Source organism: Triturus cristatus, chromosome 4_2 (genome assembly GCF_964204655.1).
Source record: "Triturus cristatus chromosome 4_2, aTriCri1.1, whole genome shotgun sequence".
Taxonomy (NCBI): domain Eukaryota; kingdom Metazoa; phylum Chordata; class Amphibia; order Caudata; family Salamandridae; genus Triturus; species Triturus cristatus.
The window spans coordinates 297065433-297080979 of NC_140586.1; the positions used below are offsets into that span (position 1 = coordinate 297065433).

At 43.5% G+C, this 15547-nt stretch overlaps 1 protein-coding gene across 3 annotated transcripts in view; it reads right to left on the reverse strand.

Moving 5' to 3' along the window:
• The window catches only part of TNR (tenascin R), a 1024744-nt gene that overhangs the window by 16693 nt on the left and 992504 nt on the right, over nucleotides 1-15547 (reverse strand). The window lies entirely within an intron of this gene.

Sequence of the window (15547 nt, forward strand, 5' to 3'; positions counted from 1 at the left end):
CAATGATTTGTGTAGCAATTAAAATCTAATATATGTTGAAACACTTCTCCCCCTCTGGAAAGATGAAGCTGCACTCGTAACACTGGCAGTTTGTGTTTTTTTTAATGGTGAACAACAAAGGCAATCCTGACGCGTTTCGGTCAACCTCGACCTTTTTCAAAGGTAAGCCTTGGCACAAAGAACCAATTACCAACCACAAGAAAATTGCACTTTTTTTATTTTTGCCCCCTAATGGACACACCGATGGGTGTTTTTGTTGCATGCTAGGGCTTGTGGTTCGTAATCAGTCACAGTCATGTCCCTCCACTGGGTTGTGCCAATGTTTTTTGCTGTATCACAAAGAATTTATTATTCCCATTCAGCATTTCTCCGTAGGCAGTCCTATTTTCGAGGCTGCTAAGATCCATGCCGTATTCAGTATACGGCTGCAACCATTATCCATTGTCGTTTTCACGAGGTACCGAAGTTTGGTACTGGGTTGGGTAATACGGCGCTCTTGCTGGTGGTGCTTTGCAGTGGAACCAAGCCGCTAAACATTGAAACACTTCTCCCCCTCTGCAAAGATGAAGACGCACTCGTAACACTGGCAGTTTGTGGTTTTTTAATGGTGAACAACAATGCAATCCTGACGCATTTCGGTCAACCTTGACCTTTTTCAAAGGTACGCCTTGGCACAAAAAAACCAATTACCAACCACAAGAAAACTGCACAATTTATGATTTTAGCCCCCTAGTGGACACCCCGATGGGTGGGTTTTTTTGCATGCTAGGGCTTGTGGTTTGTGATCAGTCACAGTAATATCCCTCCAGTGAGTTGTGCCAATGGTATTTGCTTTATCACAAAGAATGTATTATTCCCATTCAGCATTACTCCATAGGCAGTCCTATTTTCGAGGCTGCTAGGATCCATGCCGTATTCAGTTTATGGCGGTATCCATTACCCATTGTCGTTTTCATGAGGTACCGAAGGTTGGTTCTGGTTTGGGTAAATACGGAACTCTTGCTGGCGTGCGTTGCTTTGCGGCAGAACCAAGCCGCTAAACATTGAAATACTTCTCCCCCTCTGGAAAAATGATGCCGCACTCGTAACACTGGCAGTTTGTGGTTTTTCAATGGTGAACTACAATGGCAATCCTGACGCGTTTCGGTCAACCTTGAACTTTTTCAAAGGTAAGCCTTGGCACAAAAGAAACAATTACCAACCAAAAGAAAATTGCACAATTTATAATTTTTGCCCCCTAGTGGACACCCTGATGTGTGTTTTTGTTGCATGCTAGGGCTTGTGGTTCGTAATCAGTCACAGTAATATACCTCCAGTGGGTTGTGTCAATGTTTTTTGCTGTAACATAAAGAATGTATTATTCCCATACAGCATTACACCATAGGCAGTCCAATTTTCGAGGCTCCTAAGATCCATGCCGTATTCAGTATACGGCGGCAATCATTACACATTGTTGTTATGACATATAATATATATAGATATATAAATATACATGTGTGTATATATTATTTAGTTTTTCTGCACAGTGCCTTTGATCTAAAATAAAGAGAATATTTTTGTCTTACTGAAACATCGGAGTGCATGTCCCTCTTGTATTTGTATACTGGCAGATAGGAGTGGTTTGTAACCTGCACAGGTTCCTCACCCAGATGCGCACGGCTACCATCAGGGCTCCAGGATGTGAGGACTTTTGTGTAAAGGATCGTATACATATATATATACATATATATATATATATATATTCACTTAAAAAACCATAGGTTTCACACAGGTTATAGTTAGGTGGACATTTCACTCGTAAAAAAAACAATGAAATTCCCCCGTTATAGTTAGTTCAGATAACTAAAACTCGTGTGCCCGCAATCCACTGCTCATGACGTCACATATTACATCACTCATGACATGGTCAGTGGCATCACTCATGACATCACTGATGACATCATCCTTGTGATAGAGTGGCGATCGCGCGAGTTATAGTTATCTGAACTAACTATAACGGGGGAATTTCATTGGTTTTTTACGAGTGAAATGTCCACCTAACTATAACCTGTGTGAAACCTATGGTTTTTTAAGTGAATTTGCAAGGTTTTTTAAATGCTAATTCCTAACTATAACGTGTGTGAAACCTATGGTTTTTTCAGTGAATTTGTATGGTTTTTTAAATGCTAAGTTATGTATTTATTAATATATATATATTTTTTTAAGGTATTTCACCGTGCGCGCACGGTGCGCGCACGGTGCGCGCACGGTGCGCGCACGGTCCGCTTCGCGCACCGTGCACGCGCGTTGGGCGCACCGTGCGCGCACCTCGCGATTTTTATAAAAAAATATAAAATGTTTATTTCACCTTGGGGGTCCTTCTGTGACCCCCTGACAAAGGCTAGGGGGTCAGGAACTCTCTTCCCTGCCCCCTTTTCACGTTTTCCACCTTTTTTCCCCCTTTCCTTTTCAGTGCGAGAGACAAAATGGCGGCCGACACTTCCTGATTTCCACCGATTCGAATGTTGACTGACATCTAACAACCAATCAGAATTTCGCTCGCGCACGGCACCGTATAGATATTTATATGCTTTTAAATGCTATTTTCTCAGGAAATACTGAACAGATTGACACCAGACCACTCCTACCCTGAAAGTCTCGGGGGGATTCGTCAAGCGGGGGCTGAGAAAAAAGGGGGGTCCCAAAACGAGTTTTCCCCATGCAATTTTCCATAGGGACCTTTAGTCCAAGGTACAGCCCGAACGGCTGAACAGAATTACTTGAAATTTGGCAGAGAGGTAGTCCTCAGGTCAGGGAAGTGCCTTTTGCAGGTCTGGTGTCAATCTGTTCAGTAGTTCCTGAGAAAATCAAAAGTAAAATCATATACATATGTGGGCGGAGCCTAACCACACATCTCATCCTGAGATCTGATTGGCTGTCAGCACTTCATCCAAGAAGTGTTGGCAGCCATCTTGGGACCAATATACATGATAGCACCTCATTAAAAAGCATTGCAGTTAATAGAAGGTTTTAAGACTTTAGTTACATTATAAATCATTTGTTGATGGTACCATACACATTTTAGGAATTGTGGTATGTTCTAAGGTGATTTCACCATGTGAAAAAGCCTTCTGCTGGGATATCATGATTGAGAGAAAAATATTTTCTCATGCTTTTCCCACAGAGGTTTGGAAGGTGATCTATAAGCTAAACTGAGAGCTTACTTTCTGTAAATTCACATTATCTTTCTCATTCATGTGAGAATGAAGTCTGACATTCTCAGTAAAACATGTACATCCAACAAGGGCAGAGACTGTCAGTTGATTCCTTTGTGTTCTACTGCAGCTTCCCAGAGTGTTCCAAAGAACAACTAGAGCGCTAACAGTCCTACTTATGATAAACATATGGCACGCCTGAAGCCATCTTGCTTGGATTAAAGTGGTAACTCTTAAAACATTTAATTTAAAAAGGAACAAAATGAGGGGGTTCATTTTTCCATAAAAAAGTATGATTAGTGCTGCAGAAAGAAAAATTAGGGCACATTTTGAGTGACTTCTCAAATCCTCTTCTATTTCATTAAAAAATTCTGACATGCAGACTGAAACATGCACTTTCAATACCAGAAGCAGTTTTCCCTGGTGAGCAGTAGCTTTACTACAGTGATCTAATGAGCAAAAAGAGAGCTAACATTCTGAATTTATGGCAAATGTGTGACACATCTGAATGCCTTCTTGATGGAATCAAAGTAAAAAACTGAAAGTATTTCCTACTGAGGAGACTGCAGTAAATGAGGAAATTAGGAAACTTCATAACAAATAAGTCTCCCAAGATGGCCACCAGAGACAAAAGAGCCCAAATGTAGCCCACATATCACCCAGATGTAGCCCAAGTATAGCCCAATGACAGAATGTCCCAGAGTATTCTTAAAAACAACTAGAGCGCTTACTGTCTTCATTATGACAAAAGTATGGCACACCTGAAGCCATCTTGATTGGAATAAACTGGTAACACTTAAAACATTTAATTTAAAAAGGAACACAATGAGGGGGTTCATTTTGCCATAGAAATTATGATTAATGCTGAAGAAAGAAAATGAGGGCACATTTTGAGTGACTTCTCAAATCCTCTTCTATTTCATTAAAAAATTCTGACATGCAGACTGAAACATGCACTTTTAATACCAGGAGCAGACTTCCATGGTGAACAGTAGTTTTACTACAGTGATCTAATGAGCAACTAGAGTGCTAACATTCAGAATTTATGGCAAATGTGAGACATATCTGAATACCTTCATGATGGAATCAAAGTAAAAAATTGAAAGCATTTCCTACTGAGGAGACTGCAGCACATGAGGAAATTAGGAAACTTCATAACAAATAAATCTCCCAAGATGGCCACCGGAGACAAAAGAGCCTAAATGTAGCCCAAAATCACCCAGATGTAGCCCAAATATAGCCCAGTGACAGAAGTGTGCAAAACACTTATTATTTTGTGTTTTTGCAGTGTTATATAGTGCAGACTTGTCAGGTATTGGAGTTCTTTACATGAGCATTGGTTACATCACACAAGAACAAATTCATTTTGGTTGTAGACATGGGGAGACTAAGTGATTTGACCAGAATCACAGAATGTCGAGCTGAAGCAGAAACTCCAACCTGGTTCCCCAGTTGCAAAGTCTGCAGTTCTGGAAGTAACACCACATCCTCTCCCCTAAGTGCAACATTTATTCAAGTGGTCAACTGGATAAAAAAACATCAAGATGACGTCAGGCGTTCCACACTTTTGTAATAAATATAGAATGTTAGCAATCTAGTTGTTCATTAGGATACTGTTGAGAGGCAGAGTCCAGGGGCACGGACTCTGAAAATTGAAGGCAGGTAGGAGGGTGCAAAGGCAACAATTTAACCACACTGAGCAGGCAGGAAGGGCCGTGGCAGCACAACAGACTATGGAGGGCAGTGGAAAGGGGGGCAGGGGCAACAAACCAACAATACAGGACTTGCAAGAGAGGCTGTGGCAATGTAATAGACCATTGTGGGCAGAAGGAAGAGGCAATGGTAGTACAACCATACATGCCAACAGACCCGATTCAGCCAGGAAACGTCCAATGTTTTTAAGCTCAAATGGGCTTTATTTGATCTGTCTCCTGTCTACAATCTCCTCTTTTTCAATGTAACTCAAAGGGGAAAATCAATACCCCAGTCTTTTTTCTAAATCTCCCTCTTACCAAGTTCAAAATGTTCGCAAGTATTGGATCATGGAAGGAAATGGGGTAGGGACATGGACTTGGATAACAGAGGACAGGAGGGACATGGAGAGGTGCACCAAACTGACCCTGCAGGGCAGGCATCAGGGTTTGCAGCAGCACAATACACCACACAGGGCATGCGGGACGGAAGTGCAGCACAACAATCCATAGAAAGCAAGAGGGAGGGGACAGGACCATGCACATGGGCAACAGAGAACAGAGGGGCAAGAGGCAATGGTAGCTAGCTGACCATAATGGGCAGACAGGAGAGAAAGCTGCAGCATAACAGACCATAAAGGGCAGGAAGGACGGATCAGGGGCATTACAATGGAACAGACAAGCCAGGAGAGAGGGAGTAGGGGTCTGCACATGTAAACAGAGGGCTGGGGGCAAGGGGGCAGGGCAGAAGCAGCAAGATAGCCATGGAGGTCAGGCAGGATGGGCACTAGAAGCAAGACACACCATGAAGAGCAACACTGAGACTGTGATGGCATACACACAGACCATGGAGGGAAGGTGGGAGGGGGTCAGGGGCAGCTAACTGACCACACAGGGAAGGTGGGAGGGGGCATGGCAGCACAGAAGACCATGCATGGAAAGTGGGAGGGTTAGTGGCAGCACAATGGCTATGATGGGCAAGAAGGAGGGTGCAGGGGCATACACAAAGGACGATAGAGGATAGAAGGGAGGGTCAGGACCTGTGCACAGCCAAGAAAGTTCAGGGGAAGGGGCCTCACAACAGACCGCACGGGGTAGGCAGGAGGAGCAGTTGCAGCACAACAGACCAGGGAGGGCAGAAGGGTGTGGCAGTACAATGGACCATGTAGGACAGGAGGAAGAGGATAGGGGCATGGCATGTGGACAGGCAGGGTGGAGGTGGCAGGGACAGATTACAGTCATCTGACAATGCTAGGCAGGTGGGAGGGGAGTGGCAGCTCAACAGAACACTCAGAGTAGATAGGAGTGGCAGGTCCATGGAACATGGTGGGCAAAAAGGATGGAGCAGGGGCATGCACAAAGACATCGGAGGGCAGGGGGAAGGAGAATAGGGGCAGCAAGCTAAGCACAGAGTTTAAGCAGGAGGTCAATGATGGGGCATAGAATTGGGCAATGGAGGGCAGGAGGAGTGGACTGGTACATCAAACTAAATTGAGGGCAGTGGTAGCACATCAGACCATGCATGGCAGGAGGGAGGAGGCTAGTCCATGGATTCACACAACAGAGGATAGGGAGGAGTGGGATGGGGCAGCAAGCTAACTGTTCAGAGAAGGCGGGTATTAGGAACGTTATTGTTTTTAAAACGTGTGTCTGTGCGAACTACTTAAAAAATGAACAAGTATGCAGCATAATCTCACTTTTATTCAGGAAGAAGAGGACGTTTGTGACTGTGACTCCGGGCTCACTTGGCAGAAACACCCCCTATCGCAAAATGTAATGCCCGTGAAAAGGGTAGGTGAACACAGTGTTATATAGAACATAGTCCTGAGAGCACGATTGAAAATGAAAACTAGATATAGTGTATGGTATAAACTATGCACCAAAAAGTGTGATATAAGATGAACCGGGCGTGAAATATAATATGCAATACATTGTGCGCAATTACAGATTCATTGGAGAGCGCGAGATAGCACAGGCACTAGCGCGTGCTATGCGATATGCGCCTTGGAGTGTAATATGCACAGGGCAGTGTTGTGTAACCTAACTAGTCTCTAAAGTTGTAATATAAAATATGTGCTGGGGAGTGTAACGTTGCATATGCACTGTGACAAAGATATGGATCCCAGATTGTAATATGTATGGCATAGCACTGTGCGTTATAACATAGGCATCGAGGAAGGCACGTTAGATGGGGCAATATAACCCGTGCGAAGAACAGTGTGGCATGACATATTCACGGGGTGGTGTTACAGTGCACATGGGCTAGAGAGTGTCATAGCATATGCACTAGCTAGTGGAATACAACACAGAGGTGTGTGGCACTCAGCAGGCAATGGTGGGTGTAACACAGCATTGGGCTCTGCCAGGAGCGCGCTGTGATTCTCAAGTGATGTTCGTCCCCTTTCCAGAGAGTAAAATAAAAAGTATTACACATCCGGCATTGGATGTGTGTTTTATTAACCGTGAGGGGGGTTTCTTGCATAGTTTTGGTCGAATTTTTGTCGAATCCCCTTTGAATGGCTTGGTGTGCATGTGTATTAAATGTGCCCGTCAATAGCTACCCATGTTTGTATAAATAAACGACAAGGGTGTCTACCGGGGATTAGGCACGGTAGGGCATCAGACATGTCAGAGCTTCACTAGTGGTGTAAATTCATTCCACGTGGATTCATTGTATGTATAGTCACCTTTTAATGAATATCACGCAAATCGTCATGGTGATGGGTACGTACGGTTTGCCCAGCATGTCCTAGGTGTGTCTATAAATATATATTTTTAAAAAACAATAAAAAACAGTGGCCGGCCCTGGGGATTGGGGTCAAAAAAATTTAATTAGGAGACAGGCTCTGGGGGATGGGGTCATCAGGGCCAATAAATTAGAATAAGAAGGGGAACCACACAGCCCCCCTTCTTAAAAAATTTAAATAAATAAAAGACTGGCATCGTGCCGGAGGCCACGCCCCCTCCTTGCAGCACTCTGGAAACGCACCCCCTGGCGAATTGTAAGTTGGGGAATTAATTCCTCTTCAACACTGAGGGTCCCTGAGGGCCAACTAGCCCAACAGGCATCTCCAGTATGCGCCAGGGAGCTGCGCTGCAGACAGGTGTTCTGAGGCCAAGCCCCTTTTTACACCTCTCTGCTACGCAGCTCTGTGGCGCTTACTGGAGGTACCTAGTGGTCTAGTTTGACCCTAGGGACCCTTAGGATTCAAGGGGACTTAATCTCTCAATTTAGAACAGCCACGGGGCGCGTTTACACATTGGTGAAGGGAGGGGACGGGGCCTGACATGACGTGTACAAGCACGCACTATGGCACGTTTTAAATTGGGGATATAATTTCCCTTCAATACTGAGGGCCCCTGGGGGCTAACTATCCCACCAAGTGCTTCCAGTAAGCGCCACTGAGCTGCATTGCAGAGAGGTGGTCCAGGCCGTGCCACTTTTTACACCTCTCTGCAACGCAGCTCTGTGGCACTTACTGGAGGTACCTAGTGGGCTAGTTGGACCCTAGGGACCCTCAGGATTCAAATGAACTTAATCTCCCAAATAAAAACGGAGACAGGGCGTGTTTACACAGTGGTGAAGGGAGGGGACGGGGCCTGAGTTAACGTGTGCAAAAACGCCCTGTGGCCTGTTTTAAGAGGTAGTTTTAATCCCCCTGCCCTATTATATACTAGGGGCTTACAGAGGAGGTCATGCTAATCACAGGGGGACCCCAACGCATAATGTTCCCTAGTGTATGTAGGTGTTTTCACTGTATTCTAAGTGTCTTTTAACATAGCACTGGCTCTAGGACTGGTTAGTCAGACTCAGTTACCACCAGTATCCGTCTGAAAAAGTTGAGGGTACAGGATGATTTTGCAACAAGGCTTCTTTCTGCTCTTCTTTTTGTTCTTTCTGCACGTTATCCTTCTTCCTGCACTTTTCTTCGTCTTTGAGGACTTCTGTTGCTTCTTTCTGCACTTCTTTTTTTTCTTTCTGTGCATTTTTTCTTCTTTCTTCACATGTCCTATCTCTGTGGGCATAGTTAGAAATTAGCATTTAAAAAACCTTTGAAATTCACAGAAAAAACCATAGGTTTCAGGCACGTTATAGTTAGGAATTAGCATTTAAAAAACCTCAGAAATTCACTGAAAAAACCATAGGTTTCAGGGGTGTTATAGTTAGCTGGACTTTTCACTTGTACAAAACCATTGAAATTCCCCCGTTATAGTTAGTTCAGCTAACTATAACTCGCGCGCCCGCAATGCACTGCTGATGACGTTACATATTACATCCCTCATGACATGGTCAGTGACATCACTCATGACATCACTGATGACATCTCAAATGACATCACTGATGACATCACTGATGACATCATCCTTGTGATAGAGTGGCAGACCTCCTCTCACCCTAATATAACCTTTGATACACACATTCAAGAATAGAGACTAAAATTTTCAAAACAATGGACATACCAATACCAGTTACAACAACCTCTTCAGTAATTCTAAGATCCACATACACATCCACTCATTCACCAACAGTCCTATACAGTCACTCATACATGTACTCACTCATCATATGTACTCATACACCTATACATCCTGTTACACAATGCCACTCATCCATAGAGTTACTCACACACATAGTCACTCATGCTAATAAAGAATCAAACATACATTTACTTGCATATACAGTTACACACACCACCACACTTACTTCTACGGAAACTTACACATACTTAGTCTTTTAAACAATCACTTATAGAAACACATACTTATTCATACAGGAACTCTTTCAATCTCTCACTCTCACATATACTCACTTATATACACCAATAGTCACATATACTAGTTTAAAACATATGTAGTTACTCATATAGACACTATTGAGACAGTCATTCACTCACTAACACACCCATACACACACTCATCCACCCATACAGTCCTGCACACATGCTGTCTTCAACACATACAAACAGTGAGTCACTCATTCATGCACCTATGCACTACGTAATACCCCCCACCGAACCATGCAGACACTCAGACTGATACTCAAAAAGCCAACTAATAACCTATATAGACACCCATGTAGCTACTCACCAACCCATGCAGCCACTTATACACAAAGTGAGAGACTGATACAGATATTTACATATTTAAACATTACTCACTAAGCCATGTATTCACTATGATACACTTAATCAGTCAGTTACACAATCAATTTTTCAAAAACAAATCATCCATTTAGACACTTATATACCCATTTATTCTTCCATCGACCTTGAGATATACATATATAAAACATATTTAATTTTCAGAAAAACACACATTCACTGGATGATGTCATCAGTGATGTCATTTGAGATGTCATCAGTGATGTCATGAGGGATGTCACTGACCATGTCATGAGTGATGTAATATGTGACGTCATCAGCAGTGCATTGCGGGCGCGCGAGTTATAGTTAGCTGAACTAACTATAACGGGGGAATTTCAATGGTTTTGTACAAGTGAAAAGTCCAGCTAACTATAACACCCCTGAAACCTATGGTTTTTTCAGTGAATATATATATATATATATATATACATACAGAGAGATAGATAGATAGTTGAGCTATTTATTTCTGCCAATCAGTTGAACCCCCAAAATGTTTTAAATGACATCGGTATAGATTCTGGCATTCATGTACCCTTACAGATCTTGAGAGTATGAGTAGAGTGAAAGGCACTTGTTTTGAAAAAAGCCTTAACTAGTGGCCCGCTATTGGAGTGGATGAATGCTGCTCTGCCATCTAAAGCTGCACCACATTCTGTAAGTTTTTCTGGTAACATATAACTATTTATCAGAACGTGTTTATATGACTGGCCAAATGCTTGCAATGTCTCACTAACTTTTGACATTAACATAACTTTCGTTGACTGCTTCTGGTAACTTTCAATCACGGGGCAATTCAGGTCACCGAAATGGGACAAATGTGTGCCAAAATATATCCCTATATATACCATCTAAAGATTTCACAAACATTTGCATTAGACTTGATGAAAGATGGAACTCACATATTTCGCATGGTAGGAAACGCCAGTTGAACCTCTCAATAAGCATAAAACCTACAGCATTTTACCATCTTTTTTGGCCGATTCACTACAGTCAAGAGCTGTCTTATTTCTTCCATCTTTCTCTAAATGTTGTGCATTCTTATATAAAAGAACTAGCATTGACAAAGCCTGTAGGTGTTTGCAGTGCAAGAACTATTGGCATTGTCAATTTCATAACTGCGTTGTATAGCAGCACGTCTGCTGTTCAGCACTGCTGAAAGTCATGGAAGAAAGCGCTATGACAAGGCCAGCAATTTCTGAGTGATTGAGTGGGTGTCTGAGGAAGTGAGGCTATGGCAGATCCCGCCTGCACATAGCCTCCAGTGATCATTGCCCCAGCCCGTACCTGGAAGTCCGACCGTTGACCGGGATGCGAGACTCTCGGCTCCGTGGCGTTTGAGAGATTTGGAGAGGCGGATTTATCGGCGGTTGCTGCTGGCTTTGCCGCTCGGACGGTGAAAGGAAGAGAAGGGGGTGCTGCTCCGGTCCCATTGAGCTGTTTCTTTTCCTTATGGCTGTGGTTGGCTGAAAAGCGAGGTGAAAGGCAAAAGCAAATCCAGCTGTAATGGGATAGCGGCGTGAAGGACAGCGTGAGGCTCAGTGAGAACTCGGCGATGGAGTGAATTCGGCGGACGCGCTTTGACTAGGATAATGGAGGGCTGCAAGGAAGGGGCGAGTGCGCTGCTCGGGACCCGTCTAGATTTCGGCCACCGCTTTTGTATTGCTTCACTTACTCGGCCGCTGGCATTGTTGCTGAGAGAGCTGAGTGACCCGGGCAGCGCCGGTTGTGCCGGGGGGCGGTCTGCTCTCCTCTGATCTCCCCTGCTTGCTCAGGAAGGCTTTTTTGACCCAGTAATCTTCCCTACGAGGCTTTACCAGAAGGGAAATAAAGGCTTGTAGAGGGTTAAAGCAGGTCAAAGAGGCTGCTGCATGACTCCGGTTGCTTTTGGGGAAAAAAGAGAGATCCTCTGGTGGCGGCGACGGGCTGAATAAAGCTGAATAAGGTGAGAAGCAGAAAGGAGGGGGTGCTTTCCCTTTGTGACTTGGCAACTTGGTGACTTTGGTGACTTCGGCATCCCAGGGGTTAAAAATATATATATATAAATAATAATAAATAATATCCAGCCTAATAGGAAGACACACTAAGAATCCCAGTCCACCAATTCAGCCAGACACAAACATGCCCCCAAACCTAAAACTCGCACTACACAAATTAAGTTAACTTCTATTACCGCAAAGGCTGAGCGTGAGCGTGTGCAGAAAGCCCGTCGGGGCTCTACTCCTACAGCTAGTTCCTCATGCTCTGAGGATGAAGTCTTGGTCCAGGGAGAGAAGGGCCAAGGGGGTATTAGTCAAGCGAGGCCGAGTTTTGCATGCTAGAGATCAACAAATTCAACTCCAGAGGGAACTGAAGGAGGTAATGAACAATCAGGCCCAGCTATGATGGGAGAAAGCCAGGATAGCAATCCCCCAGTGGATAATCAGGAGAACATCCAAGAAAATCCTTCCAGTTTACCTCTGGGCAAAGTTAAGGAATACCTCATGTTTCAAAAACCTAAGGCATCTAAATCTCTTTTCAGTCTCCACTTCCTTTGCCACAGCAGGCCTCTAAGCAGTATAGCCACAGTACTAATGATGCACAGATTGCTCAGTCTTAGCCACAATCTTGTCCTGAAATGACTCCTTTGTAACCTTCGTTGTTTTTTCAACCACTGATAAATTCTTCACCCCCAGTTCCATTATCATCCGAAGGGGCTGAAGCAACCACGGTAATCACTAAGGAGTCTGCAATTGGGGCCAGCCCTACTTTCCAGTGCGATATAAAAAGCATGCTTAATCTTATTCTTGATGAGAATAGGGAATGAAGGCCACACATACAACAGAAATTGCAATACTACATGCTCATCTTGCTAAAATTGAAGAAGTAGTGGGGGCCTTGCCATGTAGGTTGCAGGAGGCCAAATCTAGAATCTCACAGCTAGAGGACCAGATGACCTTAATTCAGCAGCAGGTCTTAGCTGACAAAAAAAAAAGAACTTGCTGGAAGTTAAACTCGAAGAGTTAGAGAATAATTCACGGCGGATTAATCTATGGCTGGTTTGGGTTCCAGAGGGGTGCGAAGGGTCTCAACCAGTACAATGGGTTGAGTCATTTATAAAAGAGACAGTCCTTCCAGAATTCTCAGGGGGTCTCACGATCACCCGTGCCCACAGAGTTCCAGCACAGCCTTTTCCCAATTCTAAATTGCCCAGAACTATCCTAGTGAATTTTTCAGATTATCGTCTGAAGGAGCAGATTCTAACTAGGGCAATACAGAAGAAGCAGTTTTCATCCCGAGAGGTTCCTAACTGCCGCATATTCTCGGATATGAGTGCAGCGGCAGCACGTCGCCGGAAAGAGTTTGTTAAGCTCCTCTATTTGTTTAAAGTGCAGGGAGCCCAAGATGCCATTGCCCAACAGTCGAAACTTCGAGTTCTGGTTCACGGCAAGTTCCACATGTTCACAAGTTTAGATAAAGCTCAGGAACTTTTGCAGCAAATCACGAAGGATAAGTAAAGGGACTCAACTGTTTGATATTAAGGACATTTGTGCTATCATTGTTAGTTTTTTTCTTCTTTTTTTTCTTTCCAGGTCAGGGGGTCGGCGTATCACACTAGGGTGCAACATCATGGCACCCGATGTTAAGGGCCCAATTTCTGGGCAGACAGGGGGGGAGGGTCACTGGGTTCTGGGCTGGGTTTGGAGGTGGGTTAGGACACTGAGGGAGGGTGGTGGGGCAGAAAAAGAAAATGAACAGAATTATTTAAAATATTATACTAGAAGGCAGGGTATGTGTACTGACATTCAGGATCAAAGCAAAAGTGTTAATAATGGATAATAATCTCCGCATTATATCAATCAATGTAAATGGCATCTTGAACAAACGAAAATATGGTGGATTGATAAGATGGTTGGCGGCATTCTCATCTCAAATTTTGTTTCTGCAGAAACTCATCTTAAAACTAATCAGCCTAATTTGTTTATCCCCAAAGTTTTCTCGAAGGCCTATTTTGCTTCAGCTCAGGCAGCAATAAGGGGGGTCGCTATTTATTTCGGACGAGGGATAAACTGGGACATCACTAAAATTCAAAGAGATCCATATGGCAGATGGATTTGGATTGTTGCGAAGGTCGATGGCATTTCGCTGAATTTTGTGACTTAATATGCACCTTTGGTAGATGATTTTGCGGCTCTTAAAAGCATTAATGATAAAGCCATAACAGCAGTGGGCCCAATTATTTTAGGGGGGATTTTAATTTTATACAAGATCTCCAATTAGATACATCAAATAAAGCAAAAAAGCAGACGAAGCCCGGGACCAAAAAGTTGATATATGTCATGAAACAGGAACATCAACTTGTTGATCCTTGGCGAGGGGCCCATGGTGAAGCTAAACAGTTTACCTATTAATCTAGTCAATTTAAGTCCGCTTCACAGATCGATTTCTTTCTGGTGTCACGCTCTTTGAGCTGCTTGAATACTGAGATTTTAGCCAATTCTTTCTCAGACCATTCTCTAGTAAAATTCTAAATAAATATAGTCCTCGGGGGAACAGAAAAATCCAGGTGGCAGATGGATAGACTTCTCTTAACCAATCAACAGTGGATAATAAGTACGCAAGAATGGATCAGGGTATTTTTTAAGATCAATATGGGGCACTGCGAGGCTTTTCTCAGATTGGGGGGCCTTTGAAGCTTCAGTGCGAGGACAAATGATTGCTTTTATGGCAGGACAAGCCAGAGAGCGTAAAACTCAAATTAAAGCACTTCAGAAAGACGTTGATGTGGCCTTGGTAAAAAAGAGAGGTTCCTCAGCGGGGAGACATCGCCAAACAGGAATTGAGGGAGTTTTTTTATTATGGAAGAAATAAGCAGCTCAAGAGCATACCAGCAGAAAGTTTATGAAAAAAGCCAAATGGTAGGAAAATTATTGGCATGGTCAACTAGAGTCAAGCAAGAAGCGGCGGTAATTGATGAAGTGGCAATACCGGGGACGCAGATAATAGTTTACGAAAAAGATAGTATCTCTAACATTTTTGTTGATCACTATAAGGATCTCTAATGAACTGACTATCAGGTATCTAAACAAGCTATCCAGGGTTACTTTGATGATTTAGTTCTCCCTCAGCTTTTTACAAGAGGCTCTATTGGCCGTTATCTCTGCAGAAGAAATCTCCAGCGCTTTGGCCTCAATGCTTGGATGTAAGGCCTGTGGAATTGACGGACTTCCGAATGAATTTTATAAGGCTTTCTCGGGAGAGCTATTACCATTCTTGCTCGAGCTATTTAATCAGGTTAAAGTGGGAGGTACGTCCCAGCGACCTTTAAAGAATCTTCGATAGTTAGTTTCGTTAAGAAGGGCAAAAGTCCTAGGGAGGTCGGCTCTTATAGACCAATCAGCCTCGTAAATGTAGACTATAAACTACTGATGAAAATATGGGCCAATCGATTTACCTCAGTGGCACAATATGCAATACATATAGATCAATCTGGCTTTATCGCAGGCCGGTCAATGTCGTCAAACACTGGTTACCTAATTCA